Here is a 19,447-nt window from a genome sequence, read left to right as displayed (position 1 = left end):
ATGCAAGATTATTAAACAAAACAGCTACATTATAGTGTGTAACTGGGTGGCTTTCCCCAGAATGAGCCACACTTGGGTTGAATCAGGTCCTCTGAATTGAGCCAATTAAGGGGGTGAAGCTGCTCCTGGGCTATTAATGATCAGAGGATACGCATTGAGGGCAAAGTTAGAAAAGGGACTGGAAAGTGAAGCTGCAGTGGTCCCTGAGGAAGGGACAGTTTTTCAGGGGGGGATGGACTGTGCCTAGCTTAAGCCCCCGTGGAAGAGTGTTTTTGCATTTGTTTTGAGGACTTGGTTAATTTAATAAAAACAACCCAGACCCCAAGAAGGGCTGTGACTGAAAGAGAGATGATGTGGAGTTTGTTGAAGGAGCCATGAAGAAGGGAAAATCGGGTAGGGCACTGCAGAGGCACCCCAGCCAAGAGGAGGCACTCATATGGTAGCTGGCCTATTACACAGTGTTTCATAAGAAACTGTGCTGCATATTTTTCTCTCAGCCTTAGGGCTCTTGTTATCAAGAACATGGTTTGTTGCTCCTCAGGCCTTGGTACAATTACCTCTGTAGTTAAACGGTTTCTTAAAGAACCTTTTAGTACAGTAAATTACTCACAACACATTGACTTTTCCAGTATGGGTCCCCTAAAGTTAAACACTTTAATCCATACTTGGGCTTTCTTCTGGTCTGGAACTCTCAGAGCCTGCATCCCAAGCAAGGGGGAAAAAAATGGGAGGGAAAAAATAAAAGGATTGCAGACCAAACTAGATGAACAAGCTTCTCAAAGGGTTTCTTCAGAGAAAGCAGAAAGCCTGTGAGGAATGGATAAAGGGTGAGGTCAACAAGGAAAGCTACCTCTTGGAAGTCAGAAAGTGTAAACAAACAAAAACTGACAAAAGCCAAGCAGAGCTGAACCTTACCAAAAAACATTAAACTGCTAGTAAAAGGTTTTTAGCCATATAAATAAAAAGGAAAGAAGTGAGACTGCTAAACACCGAGGGTAGAGATTAAGGCATAATCTAGGTATGGCCCAACACCTAAATGAATACTTTGCCTTCATTTTTAATAAGACTAACAAGAAGCTTGATGATAGCAGCAGGGTGGCTAATGGAAATGAGTGTATGGAAGTAGAAATGACCACATCTGAGGTGGAAGCCAAACTTAAACAGCTTAATGGGACAAAATCAAGGGGGCCTGGATAATCTCCATCCAAGAATGTTAAAGAAACTGGCATATGAAATTGCAAGCCCAATAGCAAGGATTTCTAATTAATCTTAAACTCAGGGGTAATACCCTATGACTGGGGAGATGCAAATATAGTACCTCTTGTGGAGAGGAAGAATAACGATTTCTTCTGGGCCTGTTCAGCACCTACAAGGCACAACTGCAAGGGTTGTTCTGCCTGGAGCAGGGAGGTAAGCTTACAAAGGGAAAACCTGCCACAAGAAGGGTGGTAAACAGGAGGAGGCCTGCTCTGCCTTAGAGACTGCTGATAGCAGAGGCAAGCCAGCTGAGAGGGAGACAGTAGTAGGCCTCACTGTTCCTGAAGCTGTGTGACCTAGGTACAAAGCAGTATGTCCCAAGAGGAGGGGCTTTAGGTAGAGCCCATTAAAAGACAATAATAGACTGCTAATAGACTAAGCCCAAAGGGCTGAATCCAGAAAGATGACTGATAGGCAGGCCACTTTTGCCTTTCTTTATTTTCAAATGGATTCCCCACTTTCATAAGGGAAAGAGAGGGGAGGGGACCTTTCTTTTGTCTGTTTGTTTTATGCAGAGAACCCCTCATGTGCTATGAACTGGGGAGTGGCGGGGAAGGGTATTATAAATGACTGGAGGTGGGTCCTGGAGGGGATTTGAGGAAGCCCCTACCCCCACATTAGTTTGACCTCAATTGTATGCAAGCTCTTAGAACAAATTTTGGAAGAGAGATTAATTAAAGACATGGAGGTTATTGGTAATTGGGTTAAAATACAACATGCTCTTACAACAGGTAGATCATGCCAGATCTTTCTTCAAGAAGATAACTGATTTTTCTAGACAAAAGAAATGCAGTAGAGCTAATCTACCTAGATTTCAGTAAACCATTTGATACAGCTCCATGTGGGAAATTACTCATTAAAGTGGAGGATATGGTGATTAATATGAGACTCAAAAGGTGGGAAAGGAACTGGTTAAAGGAGAGACTACAATGGGTCATACTGAAAGGTGAACTGTGTGGCTGGATGATGGTTACTAGTGGAGGCCCTCAAAAATCAGTCCTAGGACCAGGCTTATTTAATATTTCCTTTAATGAGCACAGCACAAAAAGTGGGAATGAATGAATAATATTTGTAATTGACACAGTTGGGTGTATTGCCAATGTGGAAAAGGACTGGAATATCAGACAAGAAGAACCTTAAAAACTGGAGTAATAAAAAATGTGATTAAATATAATAGAGCAAAGTGCAAGTTCATGCATTTAGGAACTAACAAGATTTTTGTGCTATAAAATGGGGATTTATGAGATGAAAGTAGCAGAGAAGGAGAAAGATTGGGTGTATTGCTTGATCACAGGATGACCAGGAGCCACCAATATGATGTGGCTGTGAAAAAGGCTAACATAATCCTAGGATGCACCAGACAAGCTATTCTCAGTAGAGATTGGGGAGTGTTGTTATCGTTGTGCAGGGCACTGGTCAACTGGAATACTGTGTGAAGTCTTTAGATCAAGATTTGCAGACTTCAGTAACTCAGCCAGAGATTATGCGCCTGTCACACATTGGCCGGTTTAATGGCTGAGACATGATTGTAGAGTTTAATGAAATGGAAGTTATCTTCCATGTGTCAGCCTGTGACCTCAGTCTTATTGGAAACAATGGGAAATGGTGACCTATTCCAGAAACAAAGCCCACCACATTACTGAAATAATATTCTGATGATGCAGTTGGCAGGATTGGAACCATATTCTTTTTTAACACCACATTCAAAAACCACATCCACCGGACAACACGGTGTTTGTTTAAAAAATGCTCAAAATTTTTCTAGTGTTGAAATAGCCACCAGATGGTGTGCTTACAATTTCATAAATAAAACACAAATAAATGGAAACTGAGGGAAGAAAAAAAAGTCAGGGAGTAAACTATGTTTGTATGTATCTGATTTGGGTGCACCCTTTAACAGGAAACTGAATTCCTCAGAGTCTTCAAAAAGAAAAGGAGTACTTGTGGCACCTTAGACACTAACAAATTTATTTGAGCAAAAGCTTTCGTGAGCTACAGCTCACTTCATCGGATACATGCAGTGGAAAATACAGTGGGGAGATTCTTCAGTGTTTCCTGCCTCACTGTATAATATCCACTGTAGTCCTATCCTTGTTAGACCTCTAAAAACTTCATAGACCTCTTACACTCTAGTCTATTCAGATACCATTGGCACAATTAAAGCATATAGGGCCAAATTTATCAATATATTACACCAGAGATGAAATTGGTCTCCACTTTTTGTAGTACCAAGGCTTATTTACAGACTTTTTAGTTTGCTTAGCCAGCCTTCCAAGCTGTTTACAGTCAGATCAGTGATGGTGCCAGACTAGAGTATAACAAATGTATTTAAAGGTCTGACCCAAAGCCCACTGAAGTCAATTGAGAGTCCTTCCACTGGCTCCAATGTGCTTTGGAGCAGGCCTTAAATATCCTTAGGAAATTTTTGACACAAATTAATTTATATAAAAAAGACTGTTTTGTACTTTAAAACAGCAAAATCAATAGGCTTAAAAACTTCTATTTTGTATTATAAAGTAGCAGTATTGCATATTACAATGTTCAATTTCTGACTTTTTAAAAATATTAACAATGTGTAAAGAAATGTCTAATTTAATATCGTGTATATAATTGTCACAGACAAATAATACTTTAAGATCAAGTCCAGTTTCAAAAGTACATATCAGTAATTTAGGTTAAAATACATTACAAGAACATATAAATCCAAACATGTTAATGTATGGAAATGAAAAGTTAGTTCACACAGACAACCTTAACTCTGCCCTGTAGTAATCCCAGACAGTAACCATGTGATTATGATTAAGGCATTTTAATGTTTGTGCTCCCAGTTTAGATTAAACTGAATTTTAAAAAGATTAGTGTTGTGTTTTTTTTTCATGATGTCAATGAAGGGCAGAGTTAATATTGTCTAGATGCCTTAAGAACATAAGAGCGGCCATACTTGATTGACCAATGGTTCATCAACCCAGTATCCTGTCTTCCAACAGTGGTCGGTGTCAGATGCTTCAGAGAGAGTGAACAGAACAAGGCAATTTAGCAAGTGATGTATCCCCTGGCCAGTCCCAGGCCAGTCTGGCAGTCATATGTTCAGGGACACACAGAGCTAGGGATTGCATCCCTGACCATCTTGACTAGTTCACTATTCTCCATGAAATTATCTAATTATTTTTTTGAACCCAGTTATGCTTTTGGCCTTCATGACATTTCCTGGCAAGGAGTTTCACAGGTTGACTATGCGCTGTGTGAAGAAGTACTTCCTTATGTTTGTTTTAAACCTGCTGCCTGTTAATTTCATTGGGTGACCCCTGGCTTGTGTGAAATGTGAAGTTGCAAATAAAACTTCCTTACTCACCTTCTCAATATCATTCATGATTTTACAGACCTCTATCAGACCCTCTCTTGGCTGTATCTTTTCCAAGATGAACAGTCCCTGTCTTTTTTAATCTCACTTCCATTCCACATGCCTAAGAATTTTTGTTGTCCTTTGCTGTGCTTCTTCCAGTTCTAACATATCTTTTTTTTTGTAGGTCTGTCAATGAAGCGCAGTTAACTCACACGATTAACTTTAAAAAGTTAATCACGATTAAAAAAATTAATTGCAATAAGTCGCCGTTTTAATCACACTGTTGAGCAACAGAATGCCAAGTGAAATGTATTAAATATTTTGGATGTTTTTCTATATTTTCAAATATATTGGTTTCAGTTACAGCACAGAATACAAAGTGTACAATGCTCACTTTATATTATTTTGTTTATTACAAATATTTGAACTCTAAAAATGATAAAAGAAATGTTTTCAAGTTTATTTTTTGATCATGCATAGTGGGAGTATATAACTGCAATGATAAACATTAGATAACACCATGTGTCTATGGGATGAATGCAGTTTATGTCTGAACTGAAAGCTGTTCACCATCATGAGAAACAATTGAGAGACAGGCAAATCTGATGTAGGATAAGTATTATGAATTCAATATTATAATGGAGAACCATCTTGCCAAACACCATTACTGCCCTTTAGTCACAGCAACAGTACTTCCAATATGCACCCAGTCCCTGTTTTGCTGTTTTCTGAGACCATGCAATGGTCTTAAATGTTTTTATTGGGTAATGGCTTTAGTTTTGTTTTATATTTACTGATGAAGACAAACTATAAATATCCTGGTTACAGAATCCTTAAGGTTACAGATTGATTGCAGTGAAGAAGGGAGTTTCAGCCTATTGGAGGCTGCAGAAGGATACTTGAATGGAGGCATCTAGGAGCTACTTGAGAACCATGGACTGAAAAGTTAGGATAGGTGACATATACCTCCATACTGCTTGATGCTTGCGTGAGCTGATGTACAACTTCTGAAAGCTTTTGATTTTGAAGCTTCACTAATTTATAATCACACAGAGCATAGTATGTTCCCAGTTTTTTTGTTTGTTTGTTTTTTTCAGTAAGATGGATACTGCCAACAATGGGCTCAAGAAATAAATGTTAATTTTATTTTTAGAAGTCTTCTGTGCTGAGAATTGCTGCCCACCATATGACCTTTCAGAAGAGTGCATTGTGCAAAATGTGTGTGACTTTTACTTAACATTGTATACCACTGTGGCATAGGGTAAGATGGTTAAGTTAACAAAACCAATGCTGCCATCCCTCTTCAAATGAATGATCTTGGAATCTCCTTAGGAATCTGTCACTCTGAGAGCAAGTATTCTGTCTATTGGGGAAAAAATAGTATCATCTCTAATTGTTGAGTAAATTTCTCTCCATGCATTGACTAATACTAAACCTTTTTTGATCTCTTTCAGCTTTATCGTTCCCTCTGGCATTTCAGTTGTTGACCCAGATTTATTGAGTTCCAACAGAATTCAACTGAAAGCTTCACTATAAATAAATTTTCTTGCCAAGCAGGAAAAGACAATCGTATATATAATATCTCAACCAAAAGACAGCACCTCCAGCAGTACAGCACTGCACTGTCAGCAATGGAGATGAGTCCAAGCCCGGGCATGGGGTTTGAGGTCTTGAACCCATAAATTTTTGTCAAAGAAATGAGTGTTACTAACTGAGCCATACTGTCATCTTTGATTAAGCACAGAGAAACTCGCTGTCATAAATATAAAGGGAAGGGTAAACCCCTTTAAAATCCCTCCTGGCCAGAGGAAAAATCCTCTCACCTGTAAAGGGTTAAGAAGCTAAAGGTAACCGCGCTGGCACCTGACCAAAATGACCAATGAGGAGACAAGATACTTTCAAAAGCGGGGAGGAGGGAGAGAAACAAAGGGTCTGTGTCTGTCGGTATGCTGCTTTTGCCGGGGATAGACCAGGAATGGAGTCTTAGAACTTTTAGTAAGTAATCTAGCTAGGTATGCGTTAGATTATGATTTCTTTAAATGGCTGAGAAAAGAATTGTGCTGAATAGAATGACTATTTCTGTCTGTGTGTCTTTTTTGTAACTTAAGGTTTTGCCTAGAGGGATTCTCTATGTTTTGAATCTAATTACCCTGTAAGGTATCTACCATCCTGATTTTACAGGGGGGATTCCTTTACTTCTATCTACTTTTGAATGCTAGGATTCTTAGAACAACAAATCAACCTTTATTGCACCACTAGCCACTTTTTAGCCTACATTACTGAGAATAAACAGAAGTCTTCTTGTAAGAAAACTGAATACTTTTTCATTGTTCTCAGATCCAAGGGTTTGGGTCCGTGGTCACCTATGCAAATTGGTGAGGATTTTTACCAAACCTTTCCCAGGAAGTGGGGTGCAAGGGTTGGGAGGATTCTGGGGGGAAAGACGTGTCCAAACTGCGTTTCCCAGTAAACCCAGTTAGAATTTGGTGGTGGCAGTGATATTCCAAGGACAAAGGATAAAATTAATTTGTACCTTGGGGAAGTTTTAACCTAAGCTGGTAAAAGTAAGCTTAGGAGGTTTTCATGCAGGTCCCCACATCTGTACCCTAGAGTTCAGAGTGGGGGAGGAACCTTGAGACCCGCAATAGCACTTTGAAGAATAAACAACAAAGTGGTAGTCAATACATACCAAAAAAAATAAATACTTTAACATTCTTTCCTCCAGAGGTGCTACTCTGTGGTCCCACACACATCTCATTATAAATCCAGATATTGTTGATGACCAGATTCTGCTGCCCTTATTTTGAGTAGTGCCTTACTCAATAAGTAGTCTCACTGAAGATAGTGGGTGATGACCCCATCTCTTCTGCCCATTACCCCATTGTTTTGTGCCACCTGTGGAATTAATTTGTGAACTCTCTTGGGCAGAGACTTTGAATATTTGTGATTGGGCGCATTGTGAGGCATCTGCTACAATTTTGTGTATAATAAATAATATCCAGGAAGGAGGATTGGATGAGGTTCCCTTCAGGGACCAGCAACACTGTAATTTTCTTGGTCATTTAGATTAGTCACTGGATTGATGTGAAGCATTTTTTGATCTACAGGGAGGTGCTTGCAAAACAAATGCCTGAGGAGTAGAAAGGAGCGAGGGCCAACATCCTCAGCTGGTAAACTTTTTAAATGATGGAAAAATTACAAACATGAAAGAAATTTACAGAGCCTAGGGCTGCTTTACAGCTCATCTTAAACTGACTTCAATTGGTTTGTGCTTTTTAAAAGAACTGCATTGGTTACTTTTAAGTGTGTTAACTGTGTTGTGAGCAGTGCAGCTGAAATGTATTTGGGTTATTTGGACAGCCTGAGAACACTGAGACAAATATGTGAAATGAGCTGCACTAAAATATGGGATTATTTGAAGCATTAAATCATCCAGATATTGTTCTCTGCATAGTTTTCTTGAAGGGAAGAATGAATTTATTTAGTTATTTTATTTATGGTATTTGGGATAGTACCTGCAATATGGTGGCCAGTTTCCAAACAGAAAAGATGGCACAATCCCTTCCCTGAGGAACTCATATTCTTTTGCTTAGATCTGTGAAATACTTCCCTACTCTGCACCTGCATTTGTGGTTAAGGCATGGGAAGGAAGGTGGAACATCTGGGTACTCTTCGAGACTCTGCCCCAGGGTTCCTGTGTGACCTGAATGGGGCATCAAGACTGGCACCACTGTTGGAGTGGAGAGAAATGCAATAAAAAAGTAAGGTTGATATAACAGTAGCTGGAGGGTTGTGACTAAACTTCTGTTTATTCTCAGTAATGTAGGCTAAAAAGTGGTTAGTGGTGCAATAAAGGTTGATTTGTTGTTCTAAGAATCCTAGCATTCAAACACTGCTGGATTCAATAAGATGAGGTGAAAAAATTAATGTACTGTTGAAAAGAAGAAGGAATTGCCTTGGTTATAGACAGTTAATTTTAATCATTTCTAGCATTCAACAAATCTGATTTAGGTGTTTGCTAACTTTTTAAAGGCATAGTAAAAATACGTGATTATGATAATGATGATGAATCAGAACAATATTCTAAATCCTGTCTGAATATTCTGTTACCTCTATTCAGCAAAACACTAAGAATCAAGTTTTATTTTAAGCATGTGCCTAAGTCCCATTGAAGTTAATGCACAAGACTGGTGCAAGGTGAGTGGGAATTAAGGAGAATAAGTAAAAAAGTATATTTTTTAAAAGTATATTAAGAACTAAAGAAATTCTAGCAATGCTGAACCCACTATTAGATGCGGATGATACAATTGTTAAGAATATGCAGAAAAGGCAGAAGTATTCAGTAAATATTTCTCTTCTGTACTTGGAAAAAAGCAGGATGATGTGCTTGTATCATATGAGGATAATGAAGCACTTTCCAGCCCATTAGTAACTAAGAGGGAAGTTAAACAACATCTGCTAAGGGTACACATTCTTTAAATAAGCAGGATCAGATAATTTGCACCCAAGTGTCCTAAAAGATTTGGCTGAGGATATATCTGGCCCACTGATGTCAGTTTTTAATAAATATTGGCGTTTCTGATGGGGAAATGCCATAAGACTGTGGAATAGTGCTAATGTTGTGCCAATATTCAAAAAGGTCAAGTAGAATGGCCTGAGTAACTATAGGGCAGTTAGCCTAATAGCAATCCTGAGTAAAATAATAAAAAAACGATATGGGTTATAACTGATAAATAATTAAAGAATAGGAATATGAATTAATGCCAGTCAGTATGGTTTTATGGAAAATAATCTTGGCAAACAAACTTGATTTAATTCTTTGAGATTACCAGTTTGATAGATAAAGGCAACAGCACAGATGTGAGACCTCACTGACGCTGGTGGGTGTAACAGCTGCTTTTCCTTCAGGATAAATGTAAAAAGTAGCTAAGCCTCTTTTTGGGATAGCTGAAACAATGGGAGCCACCACCCATAGCACAGTCCACATGCAAGTCAGTCAGAAATTGAGCTATGTGAGCAGAACATTGTTTGATGGAGGTGTGTGTGCAGTGGCAGAGCTAATGGAAGGGGGCAGGAGGGTGACCTTTAGGTGTATGTGTAACATCTTTTCAAGCATATTGTGCAACTGACAAAAGGAGGTGTATGAAACAAATTTTCACACAGGGTTGGAAAATAAGCCTGTCCCACACTCACCCAGCAGCAATGATTCCTGTCCCACAGGGTTGGGCCTAGCTCCCCACTCACAGACTTTAAGGTTAGAAGGGACCATCATGATCATCTTCTAGTCTGATCTCCTGCACATTGCAGGCCACAGAACCATACTCACCCACTCCTGTAATGGACCCCTAACCTCTGACTGAGTTACAGAAGTCCTCATATCATGATTTAAAGACTTCATTACAGAAAACCCACCATTTACACTAGTTTAAACCGTCTCTGCCACTCTGACCCAGGGGAAAATTCCTTCCCAACCCCAGATATGGCGATCACTTAGACCCTGAGCATGGGGCAAGACACACGAGCCAGACACCGGGGAAAGAATTATCAATAGTAAATCAGTGCTGTCCCCTTCTAGTATCTCCATCACCAGCTGTTGGAGATATTTGCTGCTAGCAGATTGGGTATATGCCATTGTAGGCAGTCTCATCAGACCATTCCCTCCATAAACTTATTAATACCTCTGGGTTGTGTGACATGGCATATGCAGTTACATGGCACTGCAAACCTATGCATTATGTCACTATGTCACTCTCTTAAATTTGACCTGACTGCTTCTCTGTCATGATGGAGGAGCATCCAGGCCAAATTTAAATGGCACTGCAACCCAATGCAGCAGGTTGCAACAGCCAGAGTGTGGATCTGGACCCAGCTCTGTGAGACAAGAGCTACCACTGCTGAGTAAGTGCAAGGTGGGCTTGCTGTCCAGCTCATCACCAGTGACTCATCAACCACCCCAGTTGCAAAATCTGGCTCCACCACTGCATATGTGTATGTGTCCAGGAACAGTCAGAAATGGACAGAAGCAGCTGTCAGAGAGAAGCAGCCAAAAAGCCAAGCACACAGCACAAGAAGCACTGAAAATGTGGCCCTGAGAGAGAAGAAGGAGGGGAAGGTTTTTTGGACAGAGGCTTGGAACTGTGAGCAAAGGAACTGCCACCTGTTGTTTGATTCATATTGAATTCAGAGAAACGGAACTTTATGTTCATTCTGTGTAAACAAACAGGGTTGCCTGACTCCATGAGCAATTTCTCCTAATCTAAACAACCTGCAAAACCCGCAGTATTGGCTAAGTGCTTGAGCCAAAAAGGGTAACAATATGTTCCCACCTATCTTGTAACATTTTCCCATAGATCTTCATTGGTAACCCTTGAAACTACATGCAAATTACCATCTCCCAAAAATGAACAATGACTTTACAACATGCAGCATCATGTAGAACTGTATAGCAAGTGTTATAAATATGTTCTACACTATGTTCTGAAATGTCATTAATCACAATTCCAATAGTCATAACAGTTCCAACAGGTAAGTCTGTTATTGATAGTCCTACACTCAACCTGTTTCTTGTGAAATTAGACCTTTCATAACAAGGTGTAACTTGTGAAATACTGAATTTTTCCAATTGTCTATAAAACAAGGAACCTACAAGATGTTCTTTGAAACTCATTTAACATCCAATTCACTATGAAAGTGAGAGGTGTTAAGTTCCCAGCTCTTCATGGGTACAATGAAGTGCATGAGATGGGCTCATGTTCATCAAATGAGTTCACCCTATGAATATTTTTAATGAACTGATTCCATATAGTTCACCTCTAAGTTCAAATGGTACACATCTGATTTTTAATTTTTTGTACTTTCTGTATAATTAGAGTGATATCAACTTTATTTTTCCTGTGATACCTAACTTTATGCTGTTTATACCCAAACCTGGTGCAAATGAAGCTTCTATTATTAATAGGATGTTTCATAATGAGATGTTCAAGCACTTTCAATATGCCATTAGTTAGGGTTTTTATTTATTCATCACTTGCATTATGACTAATCTCTGTGTTCAGTATTTTAGTCATCTGAATAAACAGCAAAATTATATTGTGCAATGTCATGAAAATTAGGTTACTCAGTGTAGAAGGCAAGTTAAAAGATCGTCTAGCATCTCAGCTGAATTTGTGAAGCAATAATAAGGTAACCGGAAATCAAAAGATTGGCTCCTGAAAATCAATTCTGTTATCTAAAGTATACAAAAAGGATGAAAGTGTAGAGGAACTTGTAATAAGGCTCGTCATTGTGAAAGCAGTGAAAATAACTACTGTACATTGCAATTTCAAATTAACTTTGTTATTATCTCAGAGCTCCAAGCCATACTGTAGGAAGGTGTGAAACTCTAGGAAGCCATAGTACAACTCAATCTATCAAATGAGATTTAGGAAGTCTATACAATTACAGGACAGACCCTGTTTAATTTTGTGTCTGTGCAGTCTCCTGCATTACAATTTTATGATACATTACTTTTCTAATATAGTGCCTCATGCAAGGAAAAACAATCAGGTTGCCACTTGAACATTCAGAGAATTATGCAAAGGATGCATGGAATATGTTTAATATTTGCTATGAGCAAGTTAACTCTGTGAAGGGGGGAACAGGTACCTCACTGTCCCATGGAGGGGATTCTGCATCCCTGTTGCACACTGACAAAGCGGTGCCCCTGGGCGGCAATTCCACCAAGACAGGCATCAATCAGAGTAATTCTGGGTTGAATCCCAGCAGAAGCTTCCCCTCTGTTTGGAGAGCCTCTATGAATGGAAACAGTCAAAGGCAGCTGAGTCTTACCAGAATCAGACCATTAAAAGGGACTGTGAGATCTCTTGTGTGGACTGGTCCACGCTGAGGTTGATGGTGGGATGGAAATTGTTGAAATCATGGTGGAATTCCTCAAGGGCTTCTTTTCCATGGGTCCAGATGATGAAGATGTCATCAATGTAGCGCAAGTAGAGTAGGGGCATTAGGGGACGCTACATTGCGCTACATTGATGACATCTTCATCATCTGGACCCATGGAGAAGAAGCCTTTGAGGAATTCCACCATGATTTCAACAATTTCCATCCCACCATCAACCTCAGTCTGGACCAGTCCACACAAGAGATCCACTTCCTGGACACTATGGTGCTAATAAGCAATGGTCACATAAACACCACCCTATATTAGAAACCTACTGACCGCTATTCCTACCTACATGCCTCCAGCTTTCACCCAGACCACACCACATGATCCTTTGTCTACAGCCAAGCTCTACGATACAACTGCATTTGCTCCAACCCCTCAGACAGAGACAAACACCTACAAGATCTCTATCAAGCGTTCTTACAACTACAATACCCACCTGCTGAAGTGAAGAAACAGATTGACAGAGCCAGAAGAGTACCCAGAAGTCACCTACTACAGGACAGGCCCAACAAAGAAAATAACAGAACTCCACTAGCCATCACCTTCAGCCGCCAACTAAAACCTCTCCAACGCATCATCAAGGATCTACAACCTATCCTGAAGGATGACCCATCACTCTCACAGATCTTGGGAGACAGGCCAGTCCTTGCTTATCCTTGCAACAAAGCCCGTTGCCAACTGTGCCCACATATCTATTCAGGGGACACTATCATAGGGCCTAATCACATCAGACACTACTATCAGAGACCCTGCACATCTACCAATGTGATATATACCATCATGTGCCAGCAATGCCCCTCTGCCATGTACATTAGTCAAACTGGACAGTCTCTACGTAAAAGAATAAATGGACATAAATCAGACGTCAAGAATTATAACATTCAAAAACCAGTTGGAGAACACTTCAGTCTCTTTGGTCACTCGATTACCGACCTAAAAGTTGAAATTCTTCAACAAAAAAAGTTCAGAAACAGACTCCAATGAGAGACTGCTGAATTGGAATTAATTTGCAAACTGGATACAATTAACTTAGGCTTGAATAGAGACTGGGAGTGGATGGGTCATTACACAAAGTAAAGCTATTTTCCCTTGTTTATTCCCCTCCACCCCCCACTGTTCCTCAGACGTTCTTGTCAACTGCTGGAAATGGCCTACCTTCATTATCACTACAAAAGGTCCCCCCACCTCCTGCTGGTAATAGCTCACCTTAAGTGATCACTCTCATTACAGTGTGTATGGTAACACCCATTGTTTCATGTTCTCTGTGTATATAACTCTCCCCACTGTATTTTCCACTGAATGCATCCGACGAAGTGAGCTGTAGCTCACGAAAGCTTATGCTCAAATAAATTTGTTAGTCTCAAAGGTGCCACAAGTTCTCCTGTTATTTTTGCGAATAAAGACTAACACAGCTGCTACTCTGAAACCTGGTATTATATTGCGTGTCTGGAGTTTAAAGACTGTCAAGTAGTATGAAAGGAAGGTGACCAGAGACTTTGTTGGTTTCTCTTCTTTTGCTAGCAAGAACCCTCTGTATAAGTTGGAAACCCGAGAAAAGATATAGTTTGCTTAACCAGGACTGGCTCTGCACTTTCTGAACAGCTTCTCAGACCCTGGCCCTGCTTCTCACACTTTAGTACATCATTGTCTCAGAGTTATCAACAGCTACTTTTTCTTTATGTAAATAGTCACCTTTATTTTTTTCACATACCTTTGAGGGGTTAGCAGCATCAAAGGGGAAAGGATACATCCTTAGGTTAGATGCTCATTTGCTTCCCCCCCCATCCCTCCAAATAGAGAAAAGTTCTGTAAAGAATCAGTGCTAACAGATACACATACACATACATACACATGCACAATTTATCCCTAGAGTACCCTTTAATGTCCAGTCCTGCTCCCATTGAAATGAGTATTCGCCATTGACTTCAATGGAAACACAAAATGTCACCTTCTTGAATGCCTGATCAAATGGTTCTTACATGGTCTCTCAGGGGACACCTCCTGTTTAAACAAGCACACTCTCAACACAATATGAACATTTCTGGAACTTTTAAAATATAATCCTGTAAAATTTATGAAGGTAAAAATATCCCCTTTTTTCCTGTAAATTGTTTCCCTTTTAATCAGGGTAAAGAATTGAAATCCACATTTATTTAATGTAATCTCTGAATGTGCCCTACCATGTCCATTTCATCAGCAAATCAATAGCATAATTCCAGATCTAGTCCCCACTCTTGGGATTGACCTTAAAACCATGGCAAGGGTCCTGCACTGAGATCTAGCTGCATGGTGCTATATCTAGAGAAAGGATGGGGCATTTAGTCAATGGCTAGAATGGCTGTAGTGAGAAGCCCCATGGCTCAATGTGGAGCTCAGGAAGGGATTGTATCTCCTGGATGACAACTGTATAGTTATATCTCTCATTGTTATTTCTGTGGAAACATGTAATAGCACAGACAGCCTCTAAGCTACTTTTCAAAATTATTCCATTAGATTTACAAAAGTTTATAAGCAGTCAAGTGACTTTGACTCTTGGAAGGAGCAATTCCAAGGTCAGAGGTAGGAACTGGGAATGAATAGTTCTTGCAAAACCTAGTATGATGCTACTCTGTGTTCTACCAAACTTTTCACACAATGTCAGTGGGAGGAGGTGAGTAAGTATAGAAATTATTAGACCTCTAGAGGGGGAAAAAATTCCATGCCTTCTCCAGCCAAAAAAAAGTCATGGTCTTGTGAGAGAAAAAATATGCCCCTTTCAGACAACCAAAGACAACCAAAGATCTTTTTTTAAAAATGCTTTTCCACCTAGCTGAAATAAGAGGCAAACCCACAAGAACACAAGCCACAAACAAACAGAAATCTTAAGGGTCCTTACACCTACCTGTAAGATGATCTATTTATCCATTTGTAGCCCCCTTCAATTGCTGCTGGGCTAGAGAGGTTTTCTGTAACTTCATTCTGTCTACTGCTCTGTCCACTGTGTTGTGGTGGTGTGCACAAATCACCTTGATTAGAAATCAAAGGGTGCTAGTGGATGGTAAACTGAACATAGGAAAATAGGACTGAAGGGCCCTCCTGAGTCATCAAGTCCAGTCTCCTGCTATTGCAGGCAACCCTGTTATATAATGCAGTTCATCTATCAAGCACCATCTTAAAACTAGGTGGATATCTTGCTCCTACTACTCATGTTGAAAGACTCATTCCTCTAATGGCTACCAAACCATCTTCTAATTTTCATCCCAAACTTCATGGCCAGTTTATACCTATTTTGTGCCAATGTTGTCTTTTCCCTAAATAGTTCTTCTCCCTCCCTGGTGTTGACTTGCAATGTAATATGGTAGCCAGAGGAATGTGATCTGAGGCTGCGTATGCAGAGGCATTTATACTACAAACCAGAAGAGTTCTTAATGGGACTAGTGAGACTACAATTTGAAAATGATGTCCATCTCTAGGCCCCTTAAAAGAATTTCAATAGGCTGGAAGCAATCCAGAAGATCGAGGGAGGGAGGAGGCGGGGGAACGGAGGACTATTGGGAGAAAAGAGTTGGTTTATGAGGAAACAAAGATTTTAAAATGCTATTTATAGAATTGCTTTGCTAAATGACATTTAGCAGTGGGGAGGTTTGGCAGTCAAGTACAAGCATCTCAGTGGTATATAATGAATGGTGGCGATGGGGAAGAGGAATTGTCTAGAGTGGGTCAGTATAACTAGGAGTAATGGAATGAAATTAAGCAAAGGTAAATTGAGGCTACATAGTGGAAAAGAATGCCAAACAATATTTAGTAGATTGTGTAATAGTCTCATAAGGACAGTAGTGGAGGACTTTTCACTTGAGTAATTTGAAAATAATCTAGACTAAACTCTTGGGGCCAGATCCTCAGCTGGTGTGAGTTGTTATAGCTCCATTGAAATCAATGGAATTATGCAGACTTCACCAGCTGAAGATCTGATCTCTTATTGTCTTATTCCACAGTTAACCTTATTGAAATCAATGTTGCAGGTATGTAAGTGAAATCAGTGTCACTACTCACAGAATAAGGTACTACTCCATTTGAAGAATGGTGGCAGAATATGGCCCTACAAAATATACAGCTGTAAACCATCCTGCACTCAAAGGAGAAAGGATTAAAAGACCAGATAGGTCTTTTCCATCTCTAACTTCCATGACACTGTAATACGTTTTAAACAAATTTATTTGACGGCAAAGGCACCATTGGTGGCTGACAGGATTGAGTACACTGAGCTAAAACTCTGTCTGAGAGTGGAAGGATACCTCAGGACACTTCACCAGCACAACTAGGAGTTAGGAGAGGGACTAATAAAAGGTAAGGTAATCTCTGAGGCTTGCATGAATTCCTCAGAAAATACAGTCTGAATGAAGCATAATTAACTGAATTGCTCCATCCCATCTTTCTTTTAAAGCAGGAGTCTCTGAGTAGAACTTTTGATAACTATTTACTGGACTTTGTCATCTTTTATTTGAATCTTAACAAAATGGTCCAGAATTTAGTATTTAGCCCAATATTTAATCAGTATCTTTCAATGTTCTGTTTTGATTTGGGCCTGCTCTTTGATTCCATTTTACAGTTATGAGCTTCATTTTCTCTTTTCTTTCTGCACCTATTTGTAGGCAGTAACACTGTAACTAAAACTTTCAAAAGAGCATTATTTTGGTCTAGTCTAAATATTTACTAAGCCTGTTTTTGGAAGGCTATAAGTATGCTCATGGGAAACACAATTCTAGCATTGTGTAGCTGACCCCTTTTAAAATTTCATATTTTATTCTAAAAGATTTTACATAAGCAATAGAAGTTAGAGATCATACTGTTTCAGATTTTAAAAAATCCACTATCAATTTTTTTTCTCAGTTCCTAAGAGGCTTTTTAAACATATCTGCTAAGCCTTAAAGCATTTGCTCTAGGAAATTAGAGCAGCACTGGAAACTTTGCTTTTCATTTTAAGTAGCATTATTTCAAAAAAGTCCCAGGAAAGATAGAGCAGCGAAGAATGAACAGAAGAAAATCTACTTTTCTTTCTTCTTAAAACAATATTATACTTGCTATAAACTAATAAAAAGCCAAAAATATGCAAACCACACAAAATCCATTTTCATATTCTACCCCTGGGCTGACTGGTCTTTCAAATTGTAGAAGGCCACTAAAACAGAAAATCAAGATTATATAACTAGAATATATGACCTGGCCCTAGACCATTTTCAGAAAAAAAGATGGTTACAAAGTTAAAAACTGATAAAAATACATTATTTATGATGAATTCACATAATTTTGCATTAAATATATTTCAGCCAAATATTTCAGAACACAATCTCCAAAACTGAGAACAATATGCATTAAATGCCACATTTAATAGTGTATATTTTCCATCCAATAAATATTGTGTGCATTTAAAGATCACAAGTCACAGATGTTATAGCTCATGAAAAGTAAGGCAGAATATGGAACAGATTTAAAAGTATTGTAGAAATATGTATGTTTCACCATGCTTTAGATGGATACTGCTGGTAGAACAGAAACCATCATTTTCTGTTCTACTAGCAGTATCCAAACCTCCAAATCTCTGTCAAAGTAACACCATCCTGTTTTTCTTGCTATGCACCCCACCTCCATTCATCCAACTGAGGATCAATTGAACTCCCTTCAGTCCACCATTCTGCTTCTTAATTGACAAGAGTTATCTCTAGTAAGCAACACAATGAAATACCTGCTACCCGTCCTCTGAATAGATCACTTACTAGCTTTTAGTGTTGTTATGGTAAAGTTTAGCTAGAGATATGTGCCTTTGGTGAGTGCTTCTAAAGACACAATAAATCCTATGATTCCTCTTTTTTGCTGCCTTTCTCCATCCCTGCAAACCTTTTCTTATAATTGCAAGGCTGGGTTTTAGTATCTCTTGAAAGTGCTAGCCTAGAAATGCCACCTGAAACAAAGTACATGCACCAGGAATACTTATTAATGGCATGACATTATTTCCAACATGTCATGTAATTTGTGTGTTTTAAAAAAAAATGTATAGCATGGACTCTGTCCCATGTTAATTGCTATTTAAGGGATTTGGACTCTTGTTAGACCAGCACCACTTCCAAGATGTTGGGGGTATTTACTGAAAAAGGGCCCAATTGTGCAGTCTCTGTACTTACTGAACCAACTCCTACTGACTACTGCTTGATTAGATTTTAAGGCCAGCAATTATTTCTTTTCTTTTCTTTTCTTTTCTTTTCTTTTGGCATTTAAAAAGCAATGGGCTGAGATTGTAATTGAGTTTTGAGATTCAAAAGCCATTCTAATGCTTCTGGGGTAGATAGGTGGATCCCCCTTATGCCACCATTTTAAGTGTGAATGGGACAGTTGTCCATGATGTATCACATAGTTTGTACTTCAGCAGCCACAATTTGGTGATTCTTTAAGTTTCCATTTGTCGAGGCGATATCCACACCTTCTGTGCATTGTCCAAATGTGATTGAATACAGTCCACTGCCCAGGGGAATGCAGAATCCTGGAACTTCTTTCATAGGATCTTCAATCAGGTCTTTGTTTGGGATGTCACAAGCAGCCCACGATTCAAGCCAGTGAGTGCTGGCATCCTTTCCGTTGGTGTAGAACATTGACACGTGGATCCAGAAAGGCTTCCTGTATTTGAGTTGGGAGAGTGGCAGTGACTTGAGATCTTGATATGTTGGCAGGTCCAGAGTGCCCAGGATCTTATTGTTCTATCAGAGTACAGCAGCTTCTCGCCTGATGTTGGCTGGCCCAGCACCTACCAAAACTGGGAGCCATGGTATTGGCATTGATTTGAGAGAGCTGCTAACAATCCTGAGCATGGCATTGATTTCAGTGTCAATGCGATTGGTGTGGCACTGAATACCCCACTGTTGGCAAGACCAGGC

The sequence above is a fragment of the Caretta caretta genome, chromosome 6 (genome assembly GCF_965140235.1).
Source record: "Caretta caretta isolate rCarCar2 chromosome 6, rCarCar1.hap1, whole genome shotgun sequence".
Lineage (NCBI taxonomy): Eukaryota > Metazoa > Chordata > Testudines > Cheloniidae > Caretta > Caretta caretta.
Note: the sequence above shows the minus strand (reverse complement) of the source record.